The sequence below is a fragment of the Mus pahari genome, chromosome 5 (assembly GCF_900095145.1).
Source record: "Mus pahari chromosome 5, PAHARI_EIJ_v1.1, whole genome shotgun sequence".
NCBI lineage: Eukaryota > Metazoa > Chordata > Mammalia > Rodentia > Muridae > Mus > Mus pahari.
Genome location: NC_034594.1, coordinates 127,831,215 through 127,847,326, shown reverse-complemented (window position 1 = coordinate 127,847,326; position 16,112 = coordinate 127,831,215). Strand labels below are relative to the sequence as shown.

General features: G+C 46.6%; 1 protein-coding gene across 7 annotated transcripts in view; it reads left to right on the top strand.

The window, feature by feature from the left end:
• Positions 1–3,787: 3,787 nt before the first annotated feature.
• Cacna1e (calcium voltage-gated channel subunit alpha1 E) overlaps positions 3,788–16,112 on the top strand; it is a 478,307-nt gene continuing 465,982 nt past the window's right edge. For 4 of the 7 annotated variants that reach the window (XM_029539217.1, XM_021197363.2, XM_029539218.1 and 1 more), the window contains exon 1: positions 3,789–4,234. The gene's annotated coding sequence lies outside the window, so the exon portion shown is untranslated. Of the gene's footprint in view, positions 4,235–16,112 lie in introns of all 7 variants that reach the window. The other 3 variants (XM_029539216.1, XM_029539219.1, XM_029539215.1) reach the window with 1 other exon arrangement.

Genomic DNA, 16,112 nt, shown 5'->3' with positions numbered 1-16,112 from the left:
TGCTGAGCCCACTCTGCATCCTTTATCCCAAGCTCCTGCCTCTTTGAAGAACAGGAGGTTTTCTCTTTTCTGTATCCATTGTAATACTCGGTTGGCTCCTCTTACCAGCTTCTTTCTCCTGGTGTCCTTGGTGGGTATGTCCCAAGTCTTTAACAAGCAGTGATTCAGAAACCTCTGGTTATAGATGATTTATTTTTTCCTTTAGCATCTCCTTCTAAGTGCCTACCAAGAAGCAGGCACAGAGGATGGAGCAGAGAGCAAGGCACTGTTCTGCTCTGTAGGTACTCACTTACCTGCCAACTGGAGGGACAACAGATGAGCAGGCATTTGCGACAAGAGATAAGGCACAACAGGGCTTAGTCGGGGTTGTGAGAGCTTACATGAGGAGTGCTGATCCTGTCCTTGGGGGACTGGTGGGCTTCTGAGAAGAGCTGATGTTGGATTCAGAGCCTGTTCGATGAAGGAGGACCATCCTGGAGTGGCCATGTGCTTTTCACAAGGGGAAGAGGAATTTTAATTTAAAATATAGTTTAAAAATCACTTTGTAGGTGAAACAGATAATAGACAGATAAATTGGTAGGTAGATAGATAGCAAGCACATAGAGACAGAGTCTGAGAGATGGGGAATTAAGAGACAGTCCGACAGAGATAAAGGGCGGCAAAGTGGAGGGATGGATAGAGGAAAATAGAATCATACATAGTAAGAGCTAGCAGGACACAGCAAATGCCCAAAGGCCCCTATTTGAAGGAAAGAAAGACAAGGAGATACAAAGAGATAGATTGGCAGGCACCCCCCAAGGTGCTTGAGGAATGTTGAGTCAGGAATCTGGATCTCCCAGTTTCTAGAAGAGAGGGGAAGAGCAGAGATGAGGTTGGAGGGAGCAAGGAGAAGGCACAGAAGGGAGATCCACTGTCAGCATCAGGACCAGGAGAGAAAGGGGGAAAGCGGAGACAAAAATCTAAGCTGGTTTTCTTCTGTTTGCTCTCCTTTCTGCCTTTCCCCCCTTCCCTTCTTTTCCCCTTTCCAGCCACATCCTGCCTACAACTAGATGTCAGAGAACTGGTTGCTATGGATACTAAATGGCATTCAAGCGGCTGAATTATTAAAGCAGGGTCTTTTCTTTGAAGCCATGGCCCCAGTATGGAGTAAAGTCCCATTAGTCTGTGCAGTATCGTCCATGGGTCTAGGCCAGGGCTACAAGGTGCTGTGCTGCCTGGGTAAAGACTTGCAGGAGTGTCAGTCACCTGGTGCTTTCCCGATCAGGGGGTCTTAGAGGCTTGGAGGGTGTATGTGTGTGTGTGTGTGTGTGTGTGTGTGTGTGTGTGTCTGCTGTGATGGATTCCTGTAGCCTTCCAGTCTACACCCTCACTCCCTGTGTCCCTACTTCCTCTGCCTTTTACAGCTACAGGCATGGCTCATACAAATGGGATAAAAATCAAAATGATATTTTCTTTGTGTCTGAAAGGACAGCATATTGTTCAAATTGTTCAATTACTTGTGTTCAAAGAGGCAAGAAATAAAGTCGTAGGTGATTCCAGAGGGATGGCCTACATCATCAGGACTCTGTCGTCATGGGAGCAGGTACAGGTACTGGTGTCCTGGCCACCCATTCGGTGGCACTTTCCCAAGCGTTGGAAGGGGCTGTCACAGCGGGCGAGTCTTGTTTGTGGGCATGATGGTTGTTTGTTTTGATGTTGGAGGGGGTGAGTGTGGATGCTCTTCTCTGGAGGAGATTCCAAGCCAGTGAAACCATCCACCCGCCTTCTGTTTAGTCTAGTTCTAGAAACTTTCAGTTAAAAAAAGAGAAGAAAAGGCAAGCTCGCAGTGTGGGGTAAACGTTCCCTTGCTTATTGGGGAACAGCATTTGTGGCTGGAGCTGTGTCAGTGTGCTTCTAGGTTAGGGGCTCGGGTGGGGCACAGCATCATTTTCCTTCCCTCCGACTCAGTAGGTTCTTAAGTTGATTCTCTGAGGGGAAGAGCCTGCCCTTCTTGGCTTTTATGATGTTTCACCCTGGGGAGGGACACTGCTGGGGCCGCTGGCCTCTCTCTGCGGAAGATGGGGTCTGGAGGCATTTTAAACTAAAACCTACATTTCTTTATTGACTAATTTTTGTATGTGTGAAGGTGCGCTTGCCACAGGTGCGTGTCAGAGGAAAACTTTCTGGAATTAGTTATCACTAACATGTGAGTTGGGGATTGAACTCAGATCGTCAGGTGTCGGTAGCACGCACCTTTTCTCCCTGAGCCGTCTGGTGGAGTCATTTTTTGTTTTTGTTTTTCGAGACAGGGTCTCTCTGTATAGCCCTGGCTGTCCTGGAACTCACTTTGTAGACCAGGCTGGCCTCAAACTCAGAAATCCGCCTGCCTCTGCCTCCCGAGTGCTGGGATTAAAGGCATGCACCACCATCGTCCGGCTGGTGGAGTCATTTTTATGGTTAGACATCCTCACGCCCTCTAATCAAGGAAAACTGATTCACAGAACCATTTCTAGCTTCTGGGAAACTGGTATGCAGCCTTACCTTTCCCTCTAATGCCTAGTGGAGCTTTGTCTGTTTAATGTTGAGGCTTGTGACTCAGTTTCCTGAAAAATCTCACTTCCAGACACTAGACTAACTTCTTTTTAGGCTTGGCGAGAGTTCACCAATCATCTGAACTAGAGCCACGGTTGTGGCTTCTCACAAGGTGAACCCCCTAATCAAACTTTCCTGCCTGGGTAGTAAAGTGGGAGCAAGTCAGGCTGCACTTCCATTTCAGTCTTTCACAGGCTAAGAGCAAAGAGCTGCTGCTGTGGGCCTCCTGGGCCTCCTGGCTCTTCTGTCTCCTCCCATGCAGTGTTTCCCAGCTCCTCTGGGTCAAAGTTGAGTAGAGAGGGCCCCTGCTGTTAGTCATAGGATACTTAGAGGGAAGCAGGCCAACTGTCCCATTCACTTTGAAACTCTCAAGGAAACCTTCAGTGGACTGACCAGGGCTAAGCTCAGGGTGTATGAGTAGGGAGGGACGGGTGCTGTCTCCTACCCTCTTCCAGTTCTCTTCTTGTTGTTCTTTCTACCAGGCTCCCTCACCCTGTTCTTCGCTGGAGTCAGCACAGAGGAAGGCTTGCCCATATGACTCTGGGAGACATTTTCAGTGTTCTGAGAAAGACAGGCTGAGAGCCAGAGAAATGGGAGAGAGGAAACGCCAGAGATTCAAGTCTAGCAGGCCTTGGAAAACCCAGTTTGACTCACTAATTTTTAAGGTTGTTCTCAGAGAACAGGTTGACTTCCCCTAGAGTTCTCAGCGGGGGCCCTGGAGATCCTAGGAGAACACATAGGCTGCAGAGAGGCTCCTACCTTGGCTTGGAGTCCCCCCTTTCTTGGGCAGTGCTGTGCTCAGGGATCGTGCCCTCCCCCACTTCCAGGTCGCTCTGGCCTTCGGAAGCCCCGAGTGGCTTTTATTTCTCGTTAGATATAGCCAGTGCTTGTCGGATCACTTTTCCTACCATAGCGAGGTCAGTGGTTAGGATTCTGACGGGGGTCTGGCGCAGGAGAGAGGGCGCGGGAGTGAGGGCGCAGGGAGCAGGGGACAGGGTGGGGGAGACACTGCCGGGAGATCCAGTGCTTCAGTGGAAATCACTCGCGGAAGTTTGAGGTCAGTGAACTTTTTTTTCTTTTTGCAGAAACCCTGACCTAAATGTCTGGACCCTAACCTGGTTACTACACAGATGTGTGGATAAACCCAGACTTGCGCTGCCCCCCGCCCCTCCCCGCAGCCACTGCGCGCTCCCGTGTTCGTCTTGCCCGCCTCCTGCCTGCTCCACACAGCTCTCTGGGGCTGCGCTGCCTGGACAGAGAAATTTCTCCTCCGTTTGGATATCCTCCCGTCTTCTCGTCTCCTTCGTTATTTATTTCCCCAGCAGCCTCCTCTGAAGGGGCAAGTGTGAAAGTCTTTCTGATTGCCAGAAATTTCTTTTGCACCGTGTGGGCAGGAGACAGATTTTTTTTTTCTCCCCCGTCCCCAGAACTGTCTCTTTCCCTCATTTATTAATTTTGCTTTCCGTTTCTTTCCTTCCCCTGTGCATTTTCTGTAGACTTTATCTTCTTTCCCCTTCAATTTTACCACCTCCCTCTTTTCCTTCCTCTCCTTTCCTCCCGTCCCCTCCCCCCACCCTTTGCTCTTTTAAGATAATTCAATGATGCTTCGGGATTACTAGCGCACCCTCCTTCAGCTGAGCGCGGGACTCTGCTTTAATTCAAGGTGAGTGGGACTGGGTTCTTGTTCCTGAGGGTGGGGCTCTTTGAGGCAGGGTGGCCAGAAGCCCAGCTGCGCTGCACTCCTGAAGGCAGCGCGATTCCCCTGCTGCTGCTACCTGTTGGGGGTGCGTGGACCTCGGAGGCTCAGATCTGGGCCAAACCCTCTTAGGAGGCTCCTTAGCCAGCTCTTCCTCCACTGTCCATTCCCTTTTCAACTTCCGACAGGAATTGACCCAGCTGGGATGGTCCCTGTCAGGAGCAAACTGTATTGCTCCTTGGTGGGGTCCCAAGGGTAGCATCTAGCTTGTGGCTCGCATTTCTCACCCCACAGCTAGGGATTCTTGCCTGTTGTCAACAGAAATGGAGTCCCACTCCTAGCAGATGAGGGCCTGGGGTTTAATCATTAGTCTCAGAGCATCGCAAAAAACCCTTCCACGACCCCAGACAAACGCAGATAGCCAGTACCCAACACTGGGAAGTTTTGTGGGGGACCATTGAAGGAGAAAGAGTTAAGGAAGGGGCTGAGCTTCCGATGAAGGATGAAGTTTCTCTGAAGGATGCTGTATGCGTTTTTTTTTTGGAGGTGACTGGTTAGGGTGGCCTGCCTGTCTCTGGAGCTGCTAATGAGGGTGGTCCTTTCCTAAGATGGGGGCTTGGGTGGAGAATACCAGGAGGAAACAAGGCTAGAGTGACTTGCTTTTTTTTTTTTTTTTTTTTTTGACCAGGTTTGGGTGTCTTCCTAAACACCATGCTTTCCAGGGCCAGACCAGTCAGGGATCCGTGCCTTTTGGTGTTTTCCGTTGGTGATATAGAGAGAATGGTGGTAGATACATTGCCCTATCTCCCTTGTGTGGGCTTTCTCCTTCATGGGGACCATGATGGTAATTTGGCCCTTTGCCCAAAGTGTAGCAGGGTTGGGGATGGAGGTGGGAATCTGAGGTGGGGATCCTGGAGCTGGCCGTGTCTGTGACTGTGATACCTCAGAGCCAGTGTTTCAGGTTGAGTGAGTCTGTGGATAACCCAGACCTTGGAACAATCAAGCCCGTTTCCTTCCTAGGCCAGTGTGTTGGAACATTCACTATTCTTGGGGGATGAGACTCATACTGTGTCATAGAGACATCATCTTCTGGGGGAAGGCAGAAAGCTCAGTCCAAGTCCTGGGGGCTGGGAAACCTGAACCCAGAGGTATGTTTTTAATACTGAAATAAGAACATTAGTTCATTGTGAGACCCACAGGAAGAAGGGTTGGAAGATGGGTGAAGATGCTGAAGGAAACTTCACCTTTCCCAATAGAATTGGTGCCAGAAAAGAGCTTTCTCTCTTATAATAGTATGGTTCTTGTAGGATTGCTTCCTATTTCCAGGGCCCAAAAGAAGATGGCTTTATGTGTTTGATTGCTTTCTGTGGGGCTCTGGCCAGCTAGCCAGGGAGATAGCTAGATGCCTTCACCACTTCGGAGTATGGGGTAGTTATACCACTTACTGTCTAAGCCGGGGCACTTTTGAGGATGCAGTTGAGCTAACCTAACGGAGACTGTACAGGTAGAGATGAATGATGGCCACAAGACTTAATGCATGGTCAGAGGGAGGGACAATTCATGAGGTACCACACCTCCCTGCCCTGTCTTGTAACTTCACTATTTAAAAGAGGTCTGACTCTGATTTTAGGACGTTTCCCCCCCCCCCCAATTCTGTCCAAAAAAAATTAAACTTGAAAATATGGACTTTTGGAGAAGGGATGTAAATCAATAAGCAAGAAGCTCAAACAATGAAATCCAGCCTCTCTGAACTGCCCCTTCATAGGGTGGGGCATCACGCTTGGATGCCGAAGGAATTACAACTCTTCTTCTCCTCTTCCTTCTCCTCCTCCTTCGCCTTCCCCTTCCTCTTCCCCTTCCCCTTCTCCTCCTTCTTCTTCTGATTCATTTATTCATTATATGTACTGTAGCTGTCTTCAGACACACCAGAAGAGGGCATCAGATCTCATTACTGATGGTTGTGAGCCACCATGTGGTTGCTGGGATTTGAACTCAGGACCTTCAGAAGAGCAGTAAGTGCTCTTAACTGCCGAGCCATCTCTCTCCAACTCTTGAGGGTGGTTTCTGTGGAGCCCTTTCTGTTCCCTAGTCTGCTTCCTTGTGGGTGTTCTAAACCCAGGGCTTCCAGGAGACCATCCTGCCAGGAGCTGTCAGTGCAGAGCTGGTGGTGGCTGTGGACAGCCACCCTGTACACAGGCACAGTGCTGAGCTACTGGATCCGTGTTGTCACTACTATTGCACCCCTGAGGCAGGGATGGAATGTGGGGCTTGAGAGAAGAGAAGGGAGAGAGAAAGATAAGAAAAATTCCTTCACGTTGTCTGGGTTTCAACTGAGAAATCCACAGTTCAGAAGCATCATCTTGCAGGAAAATGTCTGGCGTTTGCCTCCTTGCTGTGTAAGGGAAAGAGCAGCCTTCTTAGTGACATGCCAGTCACAACTTCCCTGGAACAGTGGGTCTTTCAGGCAGCTAAATCATCTCAGGATTTGAGAAATAAATTAGCTACTATTTGTTGAGGGCTTATTTGGTTTCCAGATGCTATATCAAGCAGTTTCTAGACCTTACCATAATGAATCCTTGCCCAATTCTACCAAGTGTGTGCCCCCATTTTATAAATGAAGAAATTGAAGCTAAGAAAAGTTAAGTAACTTGTTCAAATTCACCCAGAAGTAGGAGACAGAGCTGGGGTTATATCCAGGACTAGTTGACTCCTCCCACACAATGCTGTCTCTGTGCTGAAGTGGATGGGCTGGGTCAGCATTTAAAGCATAGGTTCCTTATAGGTCAAGAGGGAACTTCGTTTACTTGTCTGTCCTCCTGATTCTTGTTTTTGTTGCCTCTGACGTGTGTGTGTGTGTGTGTGTGTGTGTGTGTGTGTGTGTTATCCTTGTTTACTATGCATGAAGTTTGTGTCCCTTTTCCCCTTCCTGGCCATTAAGAGTAGTCTTTGTCATGGATCCCAGTCTAGTGTGGATAGGAAATTTTGTTGAGGTGATGGGACTGTCTTGTGGGAAGACAGAATGCACATCACTGTCTTCTTACTATCTGTACATTTAAGTCAGGGAGGCTTGCCTTGCTCAGGGTGTTAGTGACTGACTTGGAAGGGGCCTTTCCGCCTTTGGCGTTCCCTGAAGGAATTCTGCATCTCAGTGAGGAAGCATACCTGTTCCCAGCTGAGGGAGCCGTGGGGACACTCAGATCCTCATTCCAACATGAAGGCAAAACTTGAGCCTACAATAGATAAAGCTAGACATGTGTTTAACGTTTTGCCCTTCCATTTACCATAGCACAGTACAGTAGTTCATCAGATCAAGTGGAGCAGAAGGAAGCAGACAGGCTGGGGACTGGGTTGGGGTAAAGCAGAGAGAGAAAGCATTTGTCTTGCAGACTTCATTTCTACTATAATTTGGCCCCAGTGAGTAGCACTGGGCAAGCCACTAACCTACCTGGGCCTTATTTATTTTATCCCGAAGTGAAAGCTAGACCACATGAGCCACTGGCATTTATCCTAATGGCGGAGGCCGAAGATCTTATACTTCTTGATGTCTCTGTATTTTGTGTCCTCTAGATCTAGTTTACCTTTCTGTTGCTGTGATAAAGACTATGAACAAAACCAAGTTGTGGAGCAAAGGGTTTAGTTCAGCTTATAGATTATTGAGGGGAGCCAGAGTGGGAGCTCAGTGGTCCTAGAGGTAGGACTGGAGGTAGAGGCCACAGAGGAATACTGTTTCCGGGCCCATGGTCAACTTGTTTTCTTATATAGGCCAACCACATCTGCCTCAGGATGATACATACCATCCACAGAGGGCTAAGCATTATATTAATTAGCAACCAAGAAACTGCCTCACAGACACGCCTACAGGCCAGTCTGATGAAGGAGGCAATTTCTCAATTGTGGTTCCTGCTTCCAGTGTATGTCAAGTTGACAATTAAAATTAGCCATTGAAAAGCAAAGTCATTCTTTTTGCTGTCTTCTCTCTTAGTAGTGGTAGAAAGAGGAGGCCCCGCAGGAGGAGCAGCAACAGCCCTTGGTCTCCAGTGGGCAAGTCAATTACGGACTGGAAAAACAAGGTGATTTTTCTGGTCAGGAGAGTAGATTTTTCTTCCTAGTATGTGTTACCTTGCATTCCCAATAAGCAAGGGTGAGCTAGCAAATGCAGAAAAGTGTAACAGTAGGCTGACAACCATGTACTCTTATGCCCTGACTCGTGAGCCAAACAGTAGATGGGCAGAGGGGCGAGGGTGGGAGGTAAGACAGTGGGAGCTGGTGATATCTAAAACGATGGAATAATGGTCTTTGTCCTCACCGTGTGTATAGTGTGGTGGGGAGCCTTGGTCTAGGTCACTGGATCAGGTATACTTGTAGCAACTCTAAAGCTACTTGCAACAAAAAGAGCTCACCACGAAACCATTTGTTACAGCATAGCATAGATGAGGTTACTTGAAGCAGGGTGCCTTCCCAGCAGAAGCTAAGATGTAAATTGGAAGATCAATGATAAGGCTGTCAGCTTTGTCAGGAACACAGGGATTCCTAGGGAGTTGTGTTGTCTGTGAAACAGACCCAGACTCGGAATTGCGGTGAATGAGATGAGCTACAACAGAACATGGTTTCACTGAAGATGCAGCATCTCATTCATGCTCTCCTGGCATTGCTTGGAAAGAGCCGTGCTTTGAGATTCCTGGGCCGTTAGGGTTACATTGTATTACATAATTACAGATATGAGTCTCCCATAAACAGGAGTGTAAGGCTGAGGAGAAGACCTGAGGGCTGCAGATTGTCCTGTCAGGCTGAAGTCAGCCTACGGGGAGCAAGGTGTCTGGAGGGGACTGGAGGAAGGTGACATTCTGCCTTGAGCATACAGCCTGTGGCAGGGGAATGAGACTGTTATTACCAGCTTTTGTATTCTTTCCGGCCTGTGTACCAACACAGGCTAGGGCTGATGGCCGGACTCACCTCTTACCGGCGGAGAGGCTGCTTTAGTTGAAAGAATATTGCTGCATCCTTCTGTCTCTCAGCAGCAGCTTAATGCACACTTGGCCGTTTAATAGGAGAGATGGGAAAGGTAGGTGTGTGCGTGTGTGTGTGTGTGTGTGTGTGTGTGTGTGTGTGTGTGTGCGTGTGTAGGCCAGAGGATAACCTCACTTACTGCCCTTCAGGTGTAGTCCATCCATCCTTTTGTATGTTTGAGATAGGGTAGCTCACTCACTGGCCAGAGACTTGCCAAGTAGGCTAAGCTTTCTATTCAGTGAACCTCATAGATTTATTTGCCTGTGTTATCTCAACACTGGTATTACAAGTGTGTGTTACATGCTCTGTTATTTATTTTTTTTAAAATGTGGGTTCCGGGAATTGAACTCAGGTCCTTGTGGTTGTAAGGCAAGTACTTTAGTGACTGGCCTCTCTTTCCAGTCCCTGGGCATGGATCTTGGTCCTAAGTGACTGGTTACTCCAGCAAAGTGCAGTGCTTCAAATAAGTATTTGTTTTCTCAAACTTCATGCTCTCTGACTGTAGCACAGTGCATACGCTCTTGCTGTAATCCCTGTTGGCGGTGTGAACAGGAGAGCCATTCACACTTCCTGATAGCAGCACACTCACACTGTATCCCACTGTCCCAAGATGAATGACTCCCCTATGATTCTGCCTTTCTTCCTTTGTCTTTCTCCTTTGTCTCCCCCTCTTAGCCTTGACTAGTCATACAATAGGCTTTATTCTCTATTTACTGAATAGAAATTTTAGTTTTTGTTCTTAATTTAAAAAGTGACGAGGAACATTTTATGTTTTTTTTTTTCTTCTTCTTCTTAAATGAAGAGTAAATTGAGTAACTCTTGACTTATTTAGTTCTTGATTGATGCTTTCTGGAATGTAACAAGCCTCAATACAGCAAAAGCCCTGTCTTTCCTTAGAGAAAGGGCTCACAGTGACAGATGATACCCTTTCAACTCTCAGCTCCTCTTTCCCTTCATCACAGCTCTGGGGTGAACGGATCAGGGCTCAGGTCTGAGTCTTAACTGAACTACCCCTGTCCTCAGGTGAGGAGACTCAGCTTGCAATCTCAGACCCTGTTCTTCTGGCTTAGAGTGGCCCTGGGAGGAAGAGGAAGGGAGAGGAAGAACCCACGCTGGGGGTTGGGACTGCAAAGCCCAGTGTGTGCCCCAGCTTCATCACTGGGTGGGAGCACTGCTTAACCCTCCACTTCCTCCCGTCATCCTCCCCCTTTCCCTCCATGCCATCCTCCATCCCTAGCCCTCATCTCTCTCTATTTTTCTTTCTAAGTCTCCTCTTTTCTTTTGTTCTTCTCTCTCCCTCCTCCCCCTTCCCTCCTTTCTGCTTTCCATGTTTTTCTCCTTCCTTGCCCCCATCTCCTGACTTCCTTTCATCCCTACCCCCCCCCCCCATCCCACACCCAGTAAGCAGAGCTCAGGAACCCATTCTGGGATGGGTAAGTGATTTGGATCCTGAGAAGACAGCTAGGAGACAAGACAGCCAAATATCTTACTTTCATAAAATTCATATTCTGCCTCAGAGAGAGTGAAGCAAAATCAGCCCCTGATGAATGTTATTCAGAGGATTAATCTAACACAACAAGGTAGGGACAGAGTGACTTTAGATTGACATGTCACTGAAGGCTCCTGAGGAGGTGATGTTTAAGCCGAGGATCAGAACAGCAGAAAATGAAAGAGGATTCATATCACCAATGTTCTTCAGCATGCGAGGGATAAATTAAATGCTATGTGAAACTGTTTTTAAAGACTACAAAATAAACTCAGCATTTTATGCCCTAGACAGAAGAACTCTGCAAGCTGAGCATCATGATTCATTAATATTATCAATTTCACTACCTAGCACAGTCGTGAATGTGGGCTGGATTAAATTACAAGTGGAAATGAGAAGTTCAGAGGAGATTTCTGAGATACAAAAGCAGATGATGCCTGTGACAGGCATTTGTCAAAAGAAGACACTTCCCTTCCATTCTTGTTGCTAATGGGCTTGTCTAGAGATTTCTATCCACCTGTTTCCTGGGCATCACTAAGGCTCCGCGAGATAGTGGGGGTGGGGTGGGATGGTATTATGGAGGGGGTCGAATCCCCCAGGCTGTCCCAGGTTTGTGTCCTTGCTTCTCATTTTAACTCAGAGCACAGGTTGGCTTATCTGAAGTTGGGGGCAGATTCCACAGGCTTCCTTTCCACCCACACACCTTTGAGAGACTGCTCTTCCCTCCCTGACCTCCTGCTGCCAGGCCAGTCAGTGTTGTCTTTAACTGTCTACAACCCTCCTGTACCTTACTCTTCTCCCCAGCTGTGGACGAGCAGATCCACTCACCTCCTCTGCTGAGGGCTGAGTCAACATCGTTCACCTACTACCTCCAGTATTGTGAGTCACAGCTTTTCAAACATGGAGGTGTGAATCATTTCACTTCTAGCCCTGGAGAGGCTTGGTTGGTAGCTGAGCCAGTAGGCTAATCACTGCCCTGCCCCTGTCTCTTATTCTACCATGACCTATCACCCTTCCTGTACTTAAAACCTAGAATTTGGATCCACAGCCTTTATCAGGACTACTTACTCAATTTCTCAGCAACTCTAGGAGGAAGCCCAGTCTTAGTGTATGGTTTCCTGAACAGCAACATCAGCACCACTAAGACTTTCTCCGCTTTACTGCCAGAGTTCTGTCAGGTCCACTCTGGAGTGGGTGACCATCAAGTGAATCATGTGAGCTTGAGAGATTTTGTTGAAAGGATGGATGGAGGTTAGTACTGGGTCCTTGCCCTAGACCAGTAGTGTGGTACGCATCTTCCATCTCTTTGAGCTAAGAAAATCTTATTCACATTTTACTGATGAGCCAAAAAAAAAAAAAAAAAAAAAGTCTATAAATTGGGAGATAATGAAAGGTGGTGGAGTCTAAGTTTCATTCAAGTCTTAGCTTCTAAGCCAGAACTATGATGAAGTTAGGAGTTCTAATTTAAATGCATATATTCTTGGATACATCTCTTACCAATCATTTACACTTTAATGCTAATACTGTTCTGGCCATTTCCAGTGGAGTGATGACTAGAGAGCTTGAGTATCTGAGCCTGGAGACCTGAATACCTGGCTAGTATCTCGTGGAAACTTTCACCTGTGTGACAATTCTCTTCCCCAGTGTTGACTGGCCTTCTCCAGATGGAAGCGACGTGACTGATCCTTAAATGCCAGTGCTTCCTGGTCACAGCTCTGTTAGTTCACCCATGGTATATCTGTTCCCTGAGAACTTTCTCTTTCATTTAGCGTTTCATCCTAGTTGAATAGTGACTGCTTGTACTTTAATATTCCATAGTGTCTCAGACTCACCTTGTTTAAAAACAAATCCATAATCCTTTGCCTCATCTGGCCCTCCTATCACGAAGCCTCTTACGGCAAATGATGTCACCGTTTATTTTATTAATGAGCCAGAGATCCAGGAGTCACTGGTATTACTCTTCCATGTTTCTTCCTGCTTTACCTTCACGTCATAATTTACCTTGAACCTGCCTTGGTCTCTTCCTAAGAACGACCCTAGCCACAGTTACTTCTAGGAAGAGTTTGCACCCCCTTCATGCACCCATGGGTCCGTTTGTATTCTCTGAGCATCATGGATTTACCCCGCTGCTACATTTTAGGTAGTGTTGTGATTGCCAACCTCCTCACAGACCATGAGGTCCAGATAACGAGGATTCTGTCTCTTATCAATGTTTCTTTAATTGCTTGCCCTTAGTGGGCATCTGATAAACCAAGAATTTAGCCAAGTAGAGAAGCCACTATGGAAGTGTGGCAAATCCTGATTTAACTTCCTCTGTTGTGGTTCATCTTCTCTGCAGATGGAGGGCATTGCACTCACCAAGTCTTTGACAAAATCCTTATCACATGTTGATTGTGAAGTGATAGTGATGACCCACTCAGTTCCTGAGAGACGATGACAAGTTGACGGAGGCTGTGACATGTGCATGCGAGCTTGTGTGTATGCATGTGTATGTGTGTGTTTATGTCTGTGTATTGCCTATGTGCATGTGTCTCTGTGTGTGTCTGTCTCAGTGTATGTGTGTATCTGTCTCTGTATCTCTGTATGTCTCTTTGTGTATGTGTGTGTGTGCATATGTGTGCATGTGCCCGTGTGCGTGTGTCTGTCTGTATGTTTGCATCTGTGTCTGTGTGTGTCTCTGTCTCTCAGTCTTTTTCTGTGTCTTTGTCTCTGTCTCTCTGTCTCTCTCTGTGTCTCTGTCTCTGTCTCTGTCTCTCTCTCTCTCTCTCTCTCTCTGTGTATGTGTGTGTGTGTACAAAATGCTGCCGTGAAACTGAAGTGGAAGATTTTTCTATTCTTTCCAACTTTATACCAAACAAAATTTTATTTTATTATTTTATGAATTCTTTGATAACCTCATGTATTATGCAATGTATTTGTATCATCTTCAGTCCCAGCCTTTCCTCTAAATCCTCCCAGATTCACATCACCCTCTCCCCTTCCAAACTTCATGTCTCCTTTTTAAACATTTATTTTCCTTGTAGTCCAATTTATGCTGCCCTTTTATGCACGGATGAGAGACCATCCCCTGGAGTATGGTCAACCTACTAGGGACCACATCCTTAAAGAGAACTGACTCCTTATTCCCAGAAGCCATCACCTGTCAATAGGTGGGGTGGAGGAGGGGTGGGAGAGGGATACCTAGCACTAAAGATGTTTTAAAAGCCACATGGAACACACATACACATACACACACGCACACGCACACACACGCACGCACGCATGCACGCACACACACACACACACACACACACACACACACACACACACGTATATCTATGGAAGAGTTTAACTGTAATTATTCTACATAGGGAATAATAGTGCTCCCAGAAGTCATGGTTACTAAATAAAAAGCCCAGTGCCAGGGGTAAGGGACCTTTCTTCAAGCTGTTTGCCAGGAGTATTCTAGAGACACCCCAAACAGTAGAAGCTATTGTATTGTTCTTACTTGTCTCCTAGAACTTTATGCTAAGACCCTATTGCTGAAAACATTACACGTTTTCATCACTGAAGTTGGTAGTGGCCAGGAAACCTCCTTTCCGCTGGGTGCTTTCATGCTACTGGAAGGCACTGTGCAGGCTGCTGGCAGGGGCTCAGCAAGTCTTACCCATCCATGCACAGGTAGGCCAGCAGATGCTTATGGGTACATGCAGATGCTGGCATGAATGTTACGGGAGTCTTGCTTTCTGGTCGGATTTAAGGCCCAATCCAAGGAGGTAAAGCATTGGTACTATAAATTTGATCAAGAATCCATGGTTGGGGGACTTATAGGTCCCAAGGGTAAACCTACTACTATTACTTTGCTAGATCCACATAGTATCAAACTACCCTTTAAATTCATATTTCTGTAGCCATAGATTAGTATAGTTCTGAGGTCTCATCAGAGAAGTTTCTTTTTCTTTTTCTTTTTGCAGTGGAAGGTGGTTAACTTAGAAACTCACAACTGTCCAAAGTATAGTGAGTAAGTGTCTGTAGAGAATTCCGCCATAAATGGGACATCCCAGTCAGGGAAAATTGGGACAAAACTGTGTCTTCTGAACATGAACTCACAGCAGCTGCACGAAGCTTGTACAGGATCAATCCAGTAAATATTCCAGCTTGGAGTGGGAAGGGGCTAATAAAAATTATATATATATATATATATATATATATATATATACACACACACACACACATATGTGTGTGTGTGTGAATGTGTATATACATACACACCTATCATTATGTGCTCATGGATCTTCAAAATTATCTGTAACATAGTAACTTTAAGTAAAACTTCAGAAGGGGCTGTGGCACTGCAAGGGCCCTAGTTGTATTGAGAGAAAAAGTACAGGGCCTTTAAATCACTTTTATAGGTTTCAATACCATTTTATGCCCCCAGACACCTGTATCAGTTTTTTTTCCTTCCTGAGAACCCATCCTCAAACCAAGAAGTCTAAAATAACAGACACTTACCAAACTAGACTGCTGATGTATCTGTGAAGTGTTTGCAAGTAGATCCAGCTGCCACTTCCTGCTAACCTATCAACTAAACTACCAATTTCCTGACAGCACAGATGGGAGTTGCTCCAAAGAACCTTACTAAACAGGTCCACTTCCCCCATATCCTTTCTTTCTTACTACTTCTGGTGGATGGTGGGTTACAAAAAAGATTGAAATGTTTAAAAACTATCATTAAAAATAAGATTTAAAAAATAAAGTTACATTTTAGTTGCTTTTTGAGTTTTCATATATTATAGATATGAATCCACAGTCAGAAGTTTAATTGGTGAAGGTTTTTCCCCCTCAGGTTTAATTGGTGAAGAATTTCCCACCCCCCCACTCCCCCACCCACCATCTGTAGACTGTCTTTTCTGTTTGTTCCCTTTGCTGTGCGGAAGCATTTTCATCTCCTGGGATCCCATTTGTTAATCCTTGCTGCAATGGATAATCTTACATCAACTTGTCACAGCTAGAGTTATCTGAAAGGAAGAAACCTTAATTAAGAAAATGTCTTCATCAGGTCTGGCTACAGGGCATTCCTTTTCTCCACTAGTGATTGACAGGGGAGGGCCCAGCCCATTGTGGGTGGTGTCATCCCTGGGCTGGTTGTCCTGGGTTCTATAAGAAAGCAAGATGAGCAAGCCAGTAAGCAGCACCCCTCCATAGCCTCTGCATCAGCTTCTGCCTCCCGTCGCCTGCTCTGTTTGAGTTCCTGTCCTGGCTTTTCCTACATAATGAACTGTGGTATGAAAGCCTAAGCCAAATAAAACCTTCCCCCTAGCCAGCTGTGGTGGTGCACGCCTTTAATCCCAGCACTTGGGAGGCAGAGGCAGG